At 44.0% G+C, this 16,497-nt stretch overlaps 1 protein-coding gene across 3 annotated transcripts in view; it reads left to right on the forward strand.

The window, feature by feature from the left end:
- The window catches only part of SH3RF2 (SH3 domain containing ring finger 2), a 128,015-nt gene that overhangs the window by 30,810 nt on the left and 80,708 nt on the right, over positions 1-16,497 (forward strand). The gene's annotated exons all lie outside the window — the stretch shown is intronic.

Raw genomic sequence — 16,497 nt, forward strand, 5'->3', positions numbered from 1 at the left:
CAGTTAGGCATGTGGGGTACAAGAGGAACCAAGTAAGAACCCTGCCCTTAAGGATCTCATGATCTGCTGGAGTGAGAGACACATTGTAATAAGGGCTGTGATTTGACAAGTAAAAGGCCACATGGGGAGGCACCTGATTTGTGCTTAGAAGGTTTTTGGAATGAATGGCAACTCAACTGGCACCTGAAAGATGGGTGAAAGCAGAGGAACGAACAGCATGTGCAAAGGTTCTGAAGTGAGAGAAGTCAGAACATCAGAGGAAGAAAGAGGACCAATGAAGCTGAAGAAGTTAACAGTGGCCTTTAAGCCATATTAAGGAGTAACAACTCTATCTTGGAGGCAGTGGGGAAGTTGCTAAAGAATTCTGAGCTAAGGGGATGCCTGGGTGGCTCAGTCGGTTAAGCGTCTACCTTCAGCTCAGGTGCTGATCCCCAGGTCCTGGGATTGAGTCCCACATTGGGCTTCTTGCTCAGCAGGGAGCCTGCTTCTCCCGCTCCCTCTGCCTGCCGCTCCCCCTGCTTGTGCTCTCTCTCTCAAAAAAAAAAAAAAAGAATTCTGAGCAAAACAAGTGATATGATCATTTAGGAACTGGACATTTCCAACATTATCTTCCACACCATCCAAGAAAGACAGTGGATCTGAAAGCAATTGAGATTCTCTCCAAAATAAGTCTTTTGCGTCTCTTTCAAACTTTTCATTCTGTATGTAGTAGTTGTTGAAATGTCCAAAAATAGATGCATCGTTTTAAGAAAGATGAGAAGTTGCTGAAATCTCTGCAGAGCCATATAGGAGGAAAGAGATGCTACTTTTATTATGCCATAAAAATAAGTGCAGCTTCTCTACGTCTTTCTCCAAGGATACTTGAGCCCATTCAGCCCAACTCAATTTGGTCTTTGTTTTTTGTTGGTTTGTTTGTTTTTGCTTTTGACCTTAAGACAAAATTGTCTTCTCCTAAATATTTCAGCAAGAGATATATGGATGTGGTTCTACTGCATTTTCTACTTAAGACATATACTTAGCAATTATGAAAGGTGTGAAGTAGTGAAGAGAGAAATAATTGCAGAAGAATACGTATTTCTGTGCTAATGAATTCCCACAGCTTAGAGACATAAAAATACACACTTACCTCACCATTTCAGTGAGTCAGCAGTCCCAGCACAACCAACTGGATCCTGTGCAACCAAGGGGTCAGCCAGGGCTGGGTTCTCATCTGGAGATTTAACTGAGGAAGGATCCACTTCCAAGCTCACTGTAGTTATTGTCTGAATTCATTTCCCATGGCTCTAAGAATGAGGGCCCAGGCTTCTTGCTGGCTGTTGGCCAAAGACTGCCTTCAGCTCCTAAACAGTGACTACTCCTGGCTCCTTGCCATGTGGACCCATTAACATGGCCAGCAAAACAGAGAATCAGTAGCAAGATGGAGAGTTGTATAGTCACTTTTCATCACTTTCCCATGTTCTCTTAGAAATAAGTCACAGGTCCCACCTACACTCAAGGGAAGGAGATTACACAAAGGCATGAGCACCCCTGTTCATGGTGGGGGATCACGGGATCACCTTGGAGTCTCTCTGCCACAGATGGATAAGGAAAGAAAAGAAAAGAACAAAGGAGAAGAAAAGAAAATGGAAGGATAAGAAAAATGTATCTATGTGTATGTAATATTTATTAACTATGTATTACATGCAAGGTACTGTGCCGGCTATCTTTATGCACTTTCTGATTGAATCTTTCTCTGAACCGTGTGTGGTAGGTGTTACTATTATCCCTATTTTACAAAAGAGAAAACTAGTGTTCAGAGAAGTAAGTTTCTCAAGTTCACATAGTGTAAAAAGTAGAGCCAGAATTCATACGCATTTCTCTCATGTTCCACAGCCCAAGCTTGTAACTACTATGTTGTACTTAAGAGAGCAGGAGAGGGGAGGAAAGAAAGAGGATAAAAGAGAGAATGGAGAAATGAGAGAGAACATAGTTTCCAAACAAATGCAAATTTGTTCCTAAAAGAGTTGGCAATCAATAAGGAAACCTGTAGGTCTACTATACTGGCTTGGTTTCAGCAGGAAGCAGCCAATTAGAAAAACATTCTCTTGAGTTGAAGCCAGTGGGACTATAGATGAGTCTCAGGCTTTTGCACCCTTTGCTGGCCCACCTGAGTTTTTCAGAATCTCGAGCTAAACACTACAGCCAAGCTCTACCCAGGACCTTGGAGACGCCCGGCTTATCCAGGCGGCATCTATACCCATGTCCTGCCAAATGTCTGCGGGAGCACATCTGGGCCCAGGCGGCTGAGCGGGGCCTGGGCTTGTTTTTCACGGCTCATTTGCAATGTCCCATTCTATTCCTGGACACTCCGTCCTTCCCAACTGACACTGGAGCTCAGTTTCCCAATAGCCACTTTAACTAGATGGCTCCAGAAATACGGCTCGGTGTCAAGTCCTCAGAACTAGCGCTTTTCCAACACTGGCTCTAAGAAGAATGGCTGAACGTGGCACGCCCCTGACTCTCCTCTCAATGTCTTAAAGGGACAGCAGCTGCGGGCACCACGAGAACCCTCCTCATGTGACACAGGGTGACTCACAGCAGCGGGGGGAAAGGAAGGGTTTCGAAATTGGCTCCCTCGTGCACCAATTCAGGGCAGACAGGTGGGTGAATCCCAGCCCCCACGCCAGCTGCCTGCACTGTTTGACTCGACAAAGCCCTCTAGCTGGTTCCCACCTGCCCAGAGCAAGCTGCGTAAAACCACTCATCCTGCGGTTCACAGCCCTGCCGGAGTCCAATCAGGCCATACACTTACATTAAGTTCAAACCTTTTGCAGAGCACTGGACCCCTGGGGGACAGGCCGGGGAAACAGAGGACATGCATCCTCACACGTGGGACAGTACATCTGGGAGCTGTAAACCAGTGCTCTGTGCCGCATGGCCCTCACCCGCAGGTGGGGGTAATAAAAGGACCAACCTCATAGATTATCGTGAGGCTTCCATGAGCTCCTGCATCAGAACACAGGGCTGTTTGACCAATAAGTGTAACTTACAGCAGGCACTCAATAAGGAATGAATGGTATTGACTTTTTTAAATGCTGCGATAAACAGCATCCCCAAATACATTAATTACGCAGCTCTAGTAGGATAGTAACAGGTCACATACACACCAGTAAAGAACCTTCTTTTGCACAGGGTGGGTTTTTAGTAAATATTTGAAACATTAATTGACCTGGAATATTAAGCAACTACAACAGAGAAGCCACTCACGTGGCTATTATCCCTATTTTACAAAAGAGAAAACTAGTGTTCAGAGAAGCCACATGGCAAGGGCTTTAATAAATGCAGGACGCTGCAGAGGAAAGAGGTCAGGGTTGAACCTCAGACTCCATCACTTACTTATCAGCTGCATGACCTTCAGCAGGTTACTTCGCCTCTCCGAATTTCAAATTTCTTCGCCTATAAAATAACAGTAATACCTGCCTCATGGGCTGGTTGTAAGGATTGAACGAGATTCAATCTAAATATATTTTAGCCCAGTTCCTGACCCACAGCAAACATTTAATAAACGGTGATTTTTATTAGTTGTTTTACAGACTAATAGTTAAGGAGGGAAAACAAAAAGGGATTTTCTGAAATGCCCTTGCATTTTCTGAAATACCACTTTCAGGTAGTAAAATGATTTAGTTTTTTCTTAATTGGCAGCACCAATTGCCATTCCTTATACTCTCTGTTTTTGTTTTTTGCGGTTTTTTTGGTTTTTGTTTTGTTTTTACTGAGCTCTTGCATGATTTATCTTGTGTTACCATCCTAAATAAACATTTTATTAAATGTAAAAAAAAAAAAGGTGTTTAGGAACCACCTTGCCTTCCCCAAATTGAAGAAAGAATGCCTCATTCATGTGCCTGGATGGGGATTTGAATAGTTTTGTTCTAACTGGCAAAGTCAATGAGAAATAGAAGATATTACTCATTGGCTGATAGAATATCTGAGCTGGATAGACTCTTAGACCAAATTAGCCAGAAGTGATAAAGCCACTGTCACCCAGTTGGCCCAAGCATGCCTAGAACATGAAACAGAATCTCACATATCCAAGCCATCTGCTTTATCCCAGGCTCTCCAGCTAGTGCTCCCCAAGGTTCTCTTAAGTTAAAGGTCATTTGAAACCATCCAGAGCTGACCCACTATGTGATCCTGGGCAAGTCCTGTCATCTCAGTTAGTGCTTTATAATCAAGCATGTTCGAACAGAAAGTCCCTCTAAGACTTGCTCACCCACTCACCACTTGCCCGAGTCTGGCTCATGCCCCTATTCGTCTATACACACACTAGGCAAAGTAAGGACTTGTTACAGTGAAATACATTCATGTGATAACAACCTGCACATGACCTAGGCCAACCCACACCCTCATCTCATTTACACTTGAGAGAAACAAGGTTTGATGAAGGTTGGCTGGGCAATTAGAGGCAAGCAAGTGATGGGTAAGCTGGGGCGAGAACCCAAGTCTTCTGATTGCCAGCCTGGGGCTCTTTTTTTTTTTTTTTTAGGTCAAATTATCTCCTGCACATGCAGAAGGATAATGGTTGCCTATCACCTACACTTTGTTGTGACCTATGTTTACTATTTCTCCACGGACTAAGAGGAAGGGAAGTAACAACTATTGAACACCAACTATATACTGTTGATATCTTGCTTACATTAAATTCTCATTACACGCCTACAATAATAAAAGCTACTATTTACTGAACACTTACTATGTCCTAGGCACTGTTCTAGAGGCTTTATGCATATTTGTCCAAGGTACCCAGCCAAGGAGGTACACATGACTCATCTGCCCAAAGAGATGTCCTTTCCAAAGATACACAAAGGCATGCATGGATGTGTGGTGGAGGCCTTGACACCATCCTCACGCGGCTGGTCCTATTACCATTCATTGCTTAAATGTCATAGCTAGATTGTGGCAGAGGCAGGGTTTGAACCCAGGTATTCCGACTCTTATCCCGTCAATGGCCTTCCTGAGAGCAGCTTGAGATAAGCTCTAACATTACATACACCTTGAGGACAAAAATTCTGACTGCCTTATTCACTGACATGGTTCCATTTTCTAGAACGGTGTCAGTGCATACAGGCACTCAGTAAATTTTGTTGACTACTAACTGACCCCTTAAATGGCTTGCTTAAGGTTACGCTGATAGTAGGGAGATATAGCTGGGATGTGAATTCAAATCGCTCTGACTTGAAAGCCCTTCTTCTTTCCCTAGTTACATTCTGTCATTCTGGGTTGAGTCTATTGATCTCTAATAACGATCTCTAATGATGAGTTCATTGATCTCTAAACTGGGAAAGTGGTATACTCAGGAATCTGGAGCTACAAAGATGATTTAGTTTGTCCTCTCAAAAAAAAAAAAAAAATGGGATTGCGGGGTGCCTGGGTGGCTCAGTCAGTTAAGCGTCCGGTTCTTGATTTCGGCTCAGGTCATGATCTCAGGGTTGTGAGATCGAGGCCCCTGTCAGGCTCCGTGCTGAGCCTGGATGCTTAAGATTCTCTCTCTCTCCTTCTCCCACTGCCCCTGCCTCCTCTCCCCCACCCCACTCACTCTCACGCACTCTCTCTCTCTCTAAAAAAAAAAAAAAAAATGGGATTGCAGTTGTCTGCAGGAATTCATATTCCTGGATATTCCTGGAATCATATCCCTTATTTCTTCAAACAAAGCAAGTCCAAATGATATAAACCCTAGGTACATTTTATTTTTTATTTATTTTCTTAAAGATTTATTTATTTATTTATTTGACAGAGACACAGCGAGAGAGGGAACACAAGCAGGGGGAGTGGGAGAAGGAGAAGCAGGCTTCCTGAGGAGCAGGGAACCCGATGCAGGGCTCGATCCCAGGACCCTGGGATCATGATCTGGGCCGAAGGCAGATGCTTAACCGACTGAGCCACCCAGGTGCCCCAACCCTAGGTACATTTTAAGCCAAGAGTGCCTCTCCTATCTCCCAAACCCAGGATTATAGAAGTGGCCCACCAAGGTCCACTAGGTTGGCCTTGTTTAATTCCTTGCACCCACCGTGGGCTGGGTGTGTTCCTGGAACAGTGCTGCAGGGATAGTAAGTTAAATCTGTACACACTTGGGATAGCCAAATCCCCATCCTAGCCTCTCTAGGTTCCTTTGACATCCACAGATCAGTGTTTACGTGGACCTCCTCGCCCATCTAAGGGCTTACAAATAGTGAGAAACTTGAGCGGGGAGACCAGATTCAAAGCTGCAGTCACACTCTGGTCTGGACCATTAATTCACGGTTGACCTCACTTTCCTCCCTGGTTTTGTCTTCTAGAATATTTAGGAGGCAGGAGGTGGTTCTGAGAGACGAGGGGTTTAAAAAAAAAAAAATCTCCAAATTCATTAGTTGAATTCCACAGGACTGTGTGAGCAGTCTCTTAATAGTCCTACATCAATACGAGAGAAGTTGTAACTAGTTCACTTGTGTAATTATAGGGCAGCTTTCTGCCAGGCTTTAAAGATAGACTTTGAAATGTTTCTTTTTTCATTTGCCTCCTGCTGTGTGCAGGGAGCGGCTCAGGCTCCTGGGATCCAGGCCAGAGCTAAATGGGGGCGGGCTGGAGAGGGAGGCACCGAGCTTTGGGTCCTGTTTTCCTGTGTCCAACTGCTGGGAGCGCAAATGTCTTACCAAAATGGTCTCCCGTGGAAAGCTCAGGGCCTAGAAGTACTATCTAAATTCTCTCATCCTTAGAGCAGAGAAGAATTGATAAAGCCATGGTCCTAATAAGCTTCTGGCAAGATGTACAGCAGACAGTAGTTCTTCAAGTAGGGTCCCTGACCAGCAGCATGAGCCCCACCTGGAAACTGGCTAGAAATGCAAGTTATGGAACCCCCCGCAAAAAAAACCCTAGGTCTGGGGGTAAGGCCCAGCAACCCGTGTTGCATTCTAGGTGAATCTCATGCGCCCTAAAATTTGAGAACCACTTCTGGGGACAAGATGTTGAAGGACATTATCCTACTTAGCTTTTGTCCAGGTGCAAGCCCTAACTTTTAAAGATTTATTCAAACGATGCCTATCTAAACATTAAGACCTTTGGAGTTGAGCAGAGCACGGTTTAAATTCAGGCTGTACCACTCACCAGCCATGGAGCCTGAGACGAGTTATTTAACTGCTAAGCAGCAGTGTGCTGGCAAATGTTTAACAAACAGCTCTCTGTGGGAAATGTCGTGTTTGCCCATTGCCACGGTGTGTATACTCCCATCTTGCCTAATCTCAGGCTACCCACATGATGGCCAGCCAACTCAAAATATACATGAAAATTTAGCAGTTTGCTCTCCCCATGTGAGCTGGTGTCAGCCCACCATTGGCTCTGAGACTCAGTTTCCTCGTCTGTCATATGGGTGAATTATCGTATTTCCCCCATGGGATTGTTGGAATGTTGAAGTGAAAAAGTAACAAGAGTGGATTTTTCTTGTGCACTTATATGTGCCAGGCACTTAGTAAGCATTTTCTCATTGAATTCTCACACCCATGAGATAGCTACTGTTATTCCTAACATTTTATGTATGAGGAAAGAGCTGAAGTAACTAGTCCACGGTCACACAGCCAGCAAGTGGGGGAGTCTGAGTGTGGTTCCAGAGCCTGGGGGGAGAGGCATGTGTGTAGACTTCTCAGCACAGTGATTGGCACAGAGTGTCACCCTGTAACTGGTAGCTCTTATGACAGACATGAGCTTCCTAAATGCCCCTCCACTTTGGAAAGAGGGATCAACAGTTCATGCTCAATGTAACTTCCCAGCCACAGAAGCCACATTCAGTTTCTTCTGGGAGGAGGGGCCAGTGTCTTAGTCCATTTGGGCTTCTATAACAAATTCCACAGACTAGGTGGAATGCTAGGTATGAATGCTGGGAAGTCCAAGATCGAGGCACCAGCAGGGTTGAGTCTGGTGAGAGCCCTTTTCCCGGCTCAAAAATGGTGTCTTCTCACACAATGAAAGGTCGAGGCATCTCTGTGGGGTCTCTTCTATAAAAGCACTAAGCCCATTCATAAAGGCTCCACCCCTGTGACCTAAGCAGCTCCCTAAGGCCCACCCCCTAAGACCATAATCTTTGGGGGTTAGGATTTGAACATACAAATGTGGGGGACACAACATTCAGAGCATAACAGCCGGTTTGCCTGATGGGAGAGCTAGCTGTTGATTAATCATAAAACAGAGGATGAGCGCCTGCCTATAGGTAATAGCCAGCCACAGAGAACACAGCAACTCAGACTCATTTTAATAGAGTTGTAAGCTCCTCCTCCCCTCCCCAGATCAATTTGGTATATGTTTTTTCCAGGCTTTCTCTGTGCTTGTATACCAATATATGTATACATACTCATATGTAGTTTCCTATTGGGTCATAGTAACACGCTTGGTTTTCTTTTTTACAATTTGCTTTTCTTTTTAGCTTAAGAATGCATCGTGGACATCTTTCTGACGGACAGTCAGAAAGTCCACGCCGATATACCTCATTCTCTTAAATCTGCTTAGTGTTCCACAGTAGTTACACACCGCCGTTCACCTAAACAATCCTGCACTTTACTGAATCTTTTACACAGATTCCTGCATGTAACTGTAGGAGAAATTTCTAAAACTAGAATTCCTGAGTCAAAAAGAAAATACCATTTAAATCTTGATAAATGTACCCAAATTGCATTCTCAGTGTGAAATTTCAAGCTGCCAACATTCAAGAAGGAAGTGTCTGTTTGTCTATATTCTCACCAACATTATTGGCATTCCTCAGATGATTTTTTAAAACTTTTTATTATGAAAATTTCTTAACAGAAAGAATAGAGAAATTAATAGTAATGAACCACTGTGTACCCATCACGTGGCTTCCACAGCCATCAACCTAAGGCCAGTCTTATTTCTCCTGTACCTCACTCACCTTCTCCCCCTGCTGCTTTCAAGTGAGACAAAGCCAGGTTCTTTCATCTATGAACAGCTCAATGGGTACCTTTAAAAGGTAAAGACTTGGGGTGCCTGGGTGGCTCAGTCGTTAAGCGTCTGCCTTCGGCTCAGGTCATGATCCCAGGGTTCTGGGATCGAGCTCCACATCGGGCTCCCTGCTCAGCGGGAAGCCTGCTTCTCCCTCTCCCACTCCCCCTGCTTGTGTTCCCTCTCTGCCAAATAAATAAATAAAATCTTTAAAAAATGAAAAAAATAAAAAAATAAAAGGTAAAGACTCTACTTTTTTAAACATAGCCTCAATACCATTATCACATCTAAAAAGTCCTTGATATCATCAAATATCAGGTCAGTTTTCAAATTTCCACAGTTGTCTCATAATTTTTTAATAATTGGTTTGCTCAAATCAAGATCCACCAAGGTCCACACGTTGCATTTGGTTGATATGCCTTTAAAGTCTCTTTTAATCTCTAGGTTTCAAACACATACACACTTCCTCCTTTTTTTCCTTGTAATATATAAGAGGAATTGGGTCATTTGTCTTGTAATTTCCCGTTCTGTGAATTCTTCTTACTGTATCCCTGTGGTATCATATACTGTGCTCTTTAGTCCTTTGTATTTCCTAGAGTTGATAATTAGATCTAGAGCTATGCTGTCCAATAGAGAAGTCAGAAGCCACATGGGGCCATTTAACTTTAACTTTAAATTAATTAAAAGTAAATAAAACCTAAAGTCCGGTTTCCCAGTCACATTAGCCACATGGCAAGTGCTCAGTAACCATATTTGGCTAGTGGCTACTGTGTTAGTACAGAATAGCACATTTCCATCATCACAGAAACTTCCATTAGACAAAATGCTTCTAGAGGCATCAGTGGATCCTCTGATGACTGGTAAATTATTCTTTTCTCATATATGCCTAAGAGCAAAGATGAACACCCTGAAGTTTGCATTACTAGGCAGTCTCAGGTAATATAAGGGAAGTAACTAACGTGTGCCAGACTCTACTCCGCCTATTTTAAGTGGCAGCTGCCTGTGTCTTCAGAAGATGATTAGATGTTTGTAACGAGTACCTCAGGTATGTAAGAGCTTTTGTGGTACCAAAGGTCAGTAGCTCCCCCCCCGGCATGCAGGTGACCCTGATCCTGTCCTGCCTTCTCAGAGGGAAATTGAGGGAATCAATGCGAATCCATAAGGACTTAGTCTTGCAATTATTGAAGGACACACTGGTTCCAGAATATTCTTAAACATTTCTTCTTTCTCAGAGGTGCAGGTGCTTCTGGTTGGAGCCTTCTTTCTGTGTCTTTGTCTTGGCATGTGGGTAATGAGCATATTTCGTAGCACACCAAACAGGTTCCTCAACTTGCTTCTGTGGCATTTTGCAAAGTCCATAGGGGCCGTGGGGAGGTAGGGGAGGCGAGAAGCTGCAGCCGACAATGGAGAATTTTGGCTGGCTGGCTGGGCATTTTAGCAGGAACCTGCACAGATTCCTGATAGAACCTTAACCAAGCTATGAGGACATGGATGTTTTGGGGTCCTGATAGGAGATAGTGTACAAAACAAAGCAGTCAGTGAGGGTGAGGAGACCATCCTTCATGGATGCATTCATTCTAAAAATACTCATAGAGCCAGACATCTTCTTGGCACTAGGATCAATGGTGAGCTAGATTGAAGTTTCTGCCCTCACAAAATTTACAGTCTGATCCAGAAGGCAGATCAATACTTTAACACCATCTGACAGATAACAAGATGGGGATAAAAGCACATGGGAGAGATCCCTGAGCCAAACATGGATGTGGAGGGACATAATGTTTAAGCTGAGACCTAGAAGACAAGTAGCAGTTGGACAGAAAGAGAGGGTGGGGGCGCCTGGGTGGCTCAGTTGGTTAAGCGACTGCCTTCGGCTCAGGTCATGATCCTGGAGTCCCTGGATCGAGTCCCGCATCGGGCTCCCTGCTCGGCAGGGAGTCTGCTTCGTCCTCTGACCCTATCCCCTCTCATGTGTTCTCTCTCTCTCCTTCTCTCTCTCTCAAATAAATAAATAAAATCTTTAAAAAAAAAAGAAAGAAAGAAAGAAAGAGAGGGTGGAGTGCAGGAAGAATATTCTGGGAAGAACTTAAGGGGTGAGCATGCATGGGACACTGGCAATACACAAAGATGTATGGTTTGGCTGCAACAGGAAGTGTGAGAGGAGAATGGCCAGAGTCAAGAGTAGAGAGATAACCCATCAATTGATGAATGGAAAAAGAAGATGTGCCATATATATATACAATGGAATATTATTCAGTCATAAAAAGGAATGAAATCTTGTCATTTGCAATGTCATGGATGGAGCTAAAGAGTAAAATGCTAAGTGAAATAAGTCAGAGAAAGACAAATACCATATGATTTCACTTACATGTAGAATTTAAGAAACATAACAATCAAGCAGAACGAAAAAAATAAGAGCGAGAGAGCCAAAGCAAGAAACAGACTCTTAACTATAGAGAACAAACTGATGGGTTAACAGAGGGGAGGGGGATGGAAGGATGGGGGAAATAGGTGATGGGGATTAAGGAGTACGCTTGTCATGATGAGCACCAGGTGATGTATGAAAGTGTTGAATCGCTATATTGTACACCAAAAACTAATATAACACTATATGTTAACTAAATGTAATTAAAATAAAAACTTAAAGAAGAGTAGAGAGATAAGAACTAAGTAAATCCCACAATGTAAGGTTTGGCAATTTTTTCTTCCTGTGCCTCAGTTTCTTCATCAAATAGGCACAATACTCGCAATGTTGTGGGTAGAACCCAATGATGTAGCAGGTGCAAAAGTATTTTCCAAACTGTATTCTAAAATCCCAGTTGTAGAAAGACATGGTTCTAGTCCAGACCAATTTCACCTCTGGAGCATGTGTGAATTAGGGAGCTGTAGAGTGGTGTTGGAACAAGCTACTTGCTGGTTCACAAAAGGCTATAATGCACATGTCTTATGTCTTCCCAACTTCATATTCAGTGATGTCAGATTGGTAGCCAAGGTAGGAGTATTTATACCATGAAAATTGGCAAACACTGAAAATCAGAGCCGTTTGTTTGTTTGTTTTTGAAAGCTGATTTATCAGCACACCGCTAAGTGAGGGTGAAAGTCATGAAATGAGTAAGAACCCTGGGCAGCAATTATCAAGGAATGCCCATCCACAACAACAAAGATTTTTGAAGAGTGACTCTTACCACTTTTTCTGCCATGTGAAACAGGCCTACCCAAAGTCAGCCCTTAGGGAAGAGAACAGGAGAGCCACTCCTCAGTGCCAACCCACTCCCAGACGTGCCCAAGTAGCATCAGTGACACTCAGGGCACGGAAGTGAGATTGGAGCCTCTCAGGTCAACAGCTGCTAAGAGCCATTTTCTTTGGCTCATGTGGCCAGTGATAAATTGGATTTCAATGTTCTGAATAGGCGGAAAAAGATATCTCCTTGCTCCCTTCTGCTCCCTTTCCTGGAGCTGCCAGCTGGCATTTTTTGTCACTCATCGTGGCTGCCTGCAGTGGAGATTATACACTTGGTGAAGAGGACATGTGGGAAAGACAGAGTCTTCAACAGTGGGAGTCTCTAAGGCAGGTATCCGTTGGAAAAACTGGGATATGGAGATAGCTCAAAGCACATTTGAGATAATGGGGCCTTTTAAAGGGTGACCCAGAAAAATACTATATTTATCTGCGGCTATCTGTGGCTAGCATGCTTGCATATTCCCAGTCCTGGAGAAATAACTGGCTGGACATGTTAGAAATGTATGTCAGGACCAGAGATGGCAAAATATCAAAGTCAGAGTTCAGTTCAAATGGCATGGTGTGGTGTCATATTCATTCATTCATTCATTCATTCATAAATTCAACAAGTACTTATTGAGCTTCCTAGGTGCTGCTAGAATGTAAGTCCCATAAAGGCAGAGATTGTGCCTATCTTATTTCTTGTAGGAATGTCAGTACATTTTTGTTGAATGAATGCATGGGACGGCATCACTTTGCCAATTGTCGGGGGTATAATGGCCCTGCTGCTACTGAGTTCAAGTCTGGAGGGGAGACCCAACTCAGCCTTGGGGGCTGGGAGATAGTAAAGACTTTCTGAAGACAGAGAGGCAATGCCAAACATATTGGCACCTATCTGGGAACGACCTTATGGAGGAAAAAAAAACTGTTCACATAATTCGCAGTATCTCACATTCCTTTTGGGGGACAGGGAGAGAGAATCTCAAGCAGGTTCTATGCCCAGTGCAGAGCCCAACACGGAGCTCAATCTCACAACCCTGAGATCATGACCTGAGCTAAAACCAAGAGCTAGACTCTCAACCAGCTGAGCCACCCAGGTGCCCCAGTATCTTGTATTCCTGGGAGGACGACTGACTCTATCTTAGAGTGAAAAATGATTGCAAATAGTTTCTGGAATACTTCTATAGCTTAATCATCAGAGATATTTCCCATTTCTCAGGGAATTTCAGGTTTTCCTAAGTTCAGGCTTATAGTTAAATGACCCTGTGCCCAGTGGGACAGATGGCATGTGGGTCTTTAGCATCACTCACTCCTAACATGGGTACCAGCTCTGTAGGCAGGCAGGTACTTCTTTAAAGATTTTTTTTTTTATTTGAGACAGAGAGAACGAGAGAGGGAGAGCACATGAGAGGGGGGAGGGTCAGAGGGAGAAGCAGACTCCCTGCCGAGCAGGGAGCCCGATGCGGGACTCGATCCCGGGACTCCAGGATCATGACCTGAGCCGAAGGCAGTCGCTTAACCGACTGAGCCACCCAGGCGCCCGGCAGGCAGGTACTTCTTCTCCAAGGTCATGTCTGTCCCATTTGGCATAAACGAGAGAAATGCTCTAAATTTTCATTTGACAGAGGCAGACAAAACTACGGATTTGCAGAAGGTCCTTGTGATGAAAATCTTGGCTTCAAGGACAGCTGAACGGCAAGAAAAGAATTCTAAGTTCCCAGAGCTTGCTGTTTTCAACAAGAGTCATGTAGGCTTTTTCCTTTGGTATCATCAAGTGCAAATAGGTATAAATATGCACACACACAACATGCAAGTCTTAAAGGATTGAGATGAATTGAGACGCAAACTGTTTGACATCAAGGTGTAACTTTTGATAGTAAAGGACGAGCTCAGCCACCTTGGTGTTCCTCTTCAAAGGCATTTTCCCCAAGGCTCCGGGGCCACTCAGAGTCCCTTCATGCCTCACCACAACGGCCCGTGCTGTCAATGGCACTTGTACTCCACCAGCCATTCTAAGGAGGACCACGTACACAAACGTCAAGAGAACAGCGGTAGAATCAATCACCTATCATCCATGACTCAGATTTCAACTGTTACCAGCATTTTGCTCATTTAGCTTCATCTCATCCATTGCCCTTATTTCTGGAATGTTTTAAAGATATTCCTGGAGCTTTGATCATTCACCTCAGTCTCTGTTGTGTTTAGAGTTGGAAGGAATGGTAAGAATTACTATCTTTGCTTTGAAGTTGAAGAAACTGAGGCTCAGAGAGTTTCAGTGCCTCACTCATGGACACAAATGTGTGGGTTGTATATCCCTCCATCCCCCAACAGCATGGCCTGGTTATCAGAAATCCGCTGTTTGCCTGGCTCATATTGTCGCTAGGCGTTCCTCCTTCAGCTGCAGAAATCTTCACACGGGGGTGAAAGAGAGAAGAAACCTGAGGGAGAAATTCAGTGTACATGTAACCAGAGGGTTTTTTTTGTTTTTTTTTTTTTTCCCCCTAAGCCAAGGAAGGTGGTGGTGGTGGGACAGTCATTTGACTCATCTTTCCTCCCTCTGCATGTGGGATTTGGCTCAGGCTCTCAAACCATATGGAAAGAGATTCATTCACCAGGTGCCACACCTACTGGAAAAGCTCATCTGGAAATGAGGATAATGGAAGGGAGGAGAGTCACCTCCTGGGATGAGTGAGCAAGTTCCTCCCCTTATCCCTCGGGCTCCCATGCTCCTCGGGCCCTCCCTCACACGTGCCTATGCCCTCCCAGAAGAAGAGATGACAATGGAAACGCTTTAGTTCCCTGGGGAATTCAGTGCTATCATTGAGCAGCTCTGGAACCTGGCACCCAGCCCATTTCAAAAGCAAACCCCAGCTATTTATTAAGAACCAGCTTATGTTAGCAGCCAGGGATATGGCTATGAACATATCTGGAATTACCTCCTATGATAGGGGAATGAGATCACCCCAAAAGAGTCTCAGAGAAATGTTTGCAGGAAAAAGTGAAAGCATGCTAAGGGTGACCCTAAAAAGGGGCTGAGGACTGTGAATGGTTCTTTCTCTGCCCCCTGGTATAAACTCCTGCCTCTTAACTTTTTCCCTGCTATGAGACCCTTGATAACCCAGGAAGGAGGCAGGAGGAACCAAGGGAAAGAAGCATGGCATATTCTGGGTACTTGATTGATATTTGATTAAGAGAGGAAGGCAGGAATGCCATGCCCACTGATTAAAAGTGGCAGGAGATAGGTAATAAAGTACAATGCAGAGCTGTGGTGTCCCAGCTCTCTACCTAGGACTGGAAGAAGAGAAGTCCAAGACAAAAGACTGAGGGAAGGTGATACAAAGGGAGAGATACATGACAAAAGTCGCCAAACAGAATAGACTCTTAGAATGTAGATATAGGGCCAATAATAAGAACCTTCCTTACATTGATTCCCTTCCCAGCCTTCATCGTCCTGTTCTTTTCCTCCATAACACTTATTACAAATTGTAATTATATATTTAGTTATAAGTTTAATCTTGGTTTCCACAACTAGACAATGCCTGGCATTGTCTGCCTGGTATAAATCCGCTGTTTGCCTGGCTCATATTGTCGCAAATACACTCAAAAGTGTATTTATTGAAAGAATGAATAACAAGTAGGGCTGGAAAAGTGAGGCCAAAAGATGGAACAGAGAGCTCATTACTCCTCTCTCCTCCTTTGGGCAAAATCTTGAAGCATCCTTATTTATTGAACACTTATTATTTGCCAAGTATTTTACAAGTACTCTGTGATTTATCTCATTAGTCCTCCAGCAAACTCATGAGGAAGTGCATTCATAGGTCCCCAAGACCCCCCTCAGATTCAGTGATTCAGTGGAAGGGCTCACAGAACTCAGCAAAGCTGTTAAACTCACAGTTACAGTTTATTACAGTGAAAGGATACAAATTAAAGTCAAAATCAGAAAAAAACACATAGGGCAGAGTCCAGAAAAGACCAATCACAAGCTTTCAGTGGTTCTCTCCCAGAGGAGTTATACAGACACTTACTGGACTCAGAAACAATGCATGACAGCACACATTAAGTACTGCCAACCAAGGAAGCTCACCCAAGACTTGATGTCCAGGGTTTTTGTTGGCGGTCCATCAGATAGGCATGTGGTTGACTTTAGTCTCCATCCAACTCATTGAGAGGTCAAGGTTTTACCACATGACTCAAGCCTCCCGCCGTAAATCACATTGTTAGCTTAGACTCTCTGGTATGCCCCAAAGCCCCAAGTAAACCAAGTCTCTCTGAACAGACAGGATATTCCAAGGGCATAGATTATCTCCCAAGTCAGCTGCCAAACC

Source organism: Neomonachus schauinslandi, chromosome 7, assembly GCF_002201575.2.
Source record: "Neomonachus schauinslandi chromosome 7, ASM220157v2, whole genome shotgun sequence".
In the NCBI taxonomy this organism is placed as follows: Eukaryota; Metazoa; Chordata; class Mammalia; order Carnivora; family Phocidae; genus Neomonachus; species Neomonachus schauinslandi.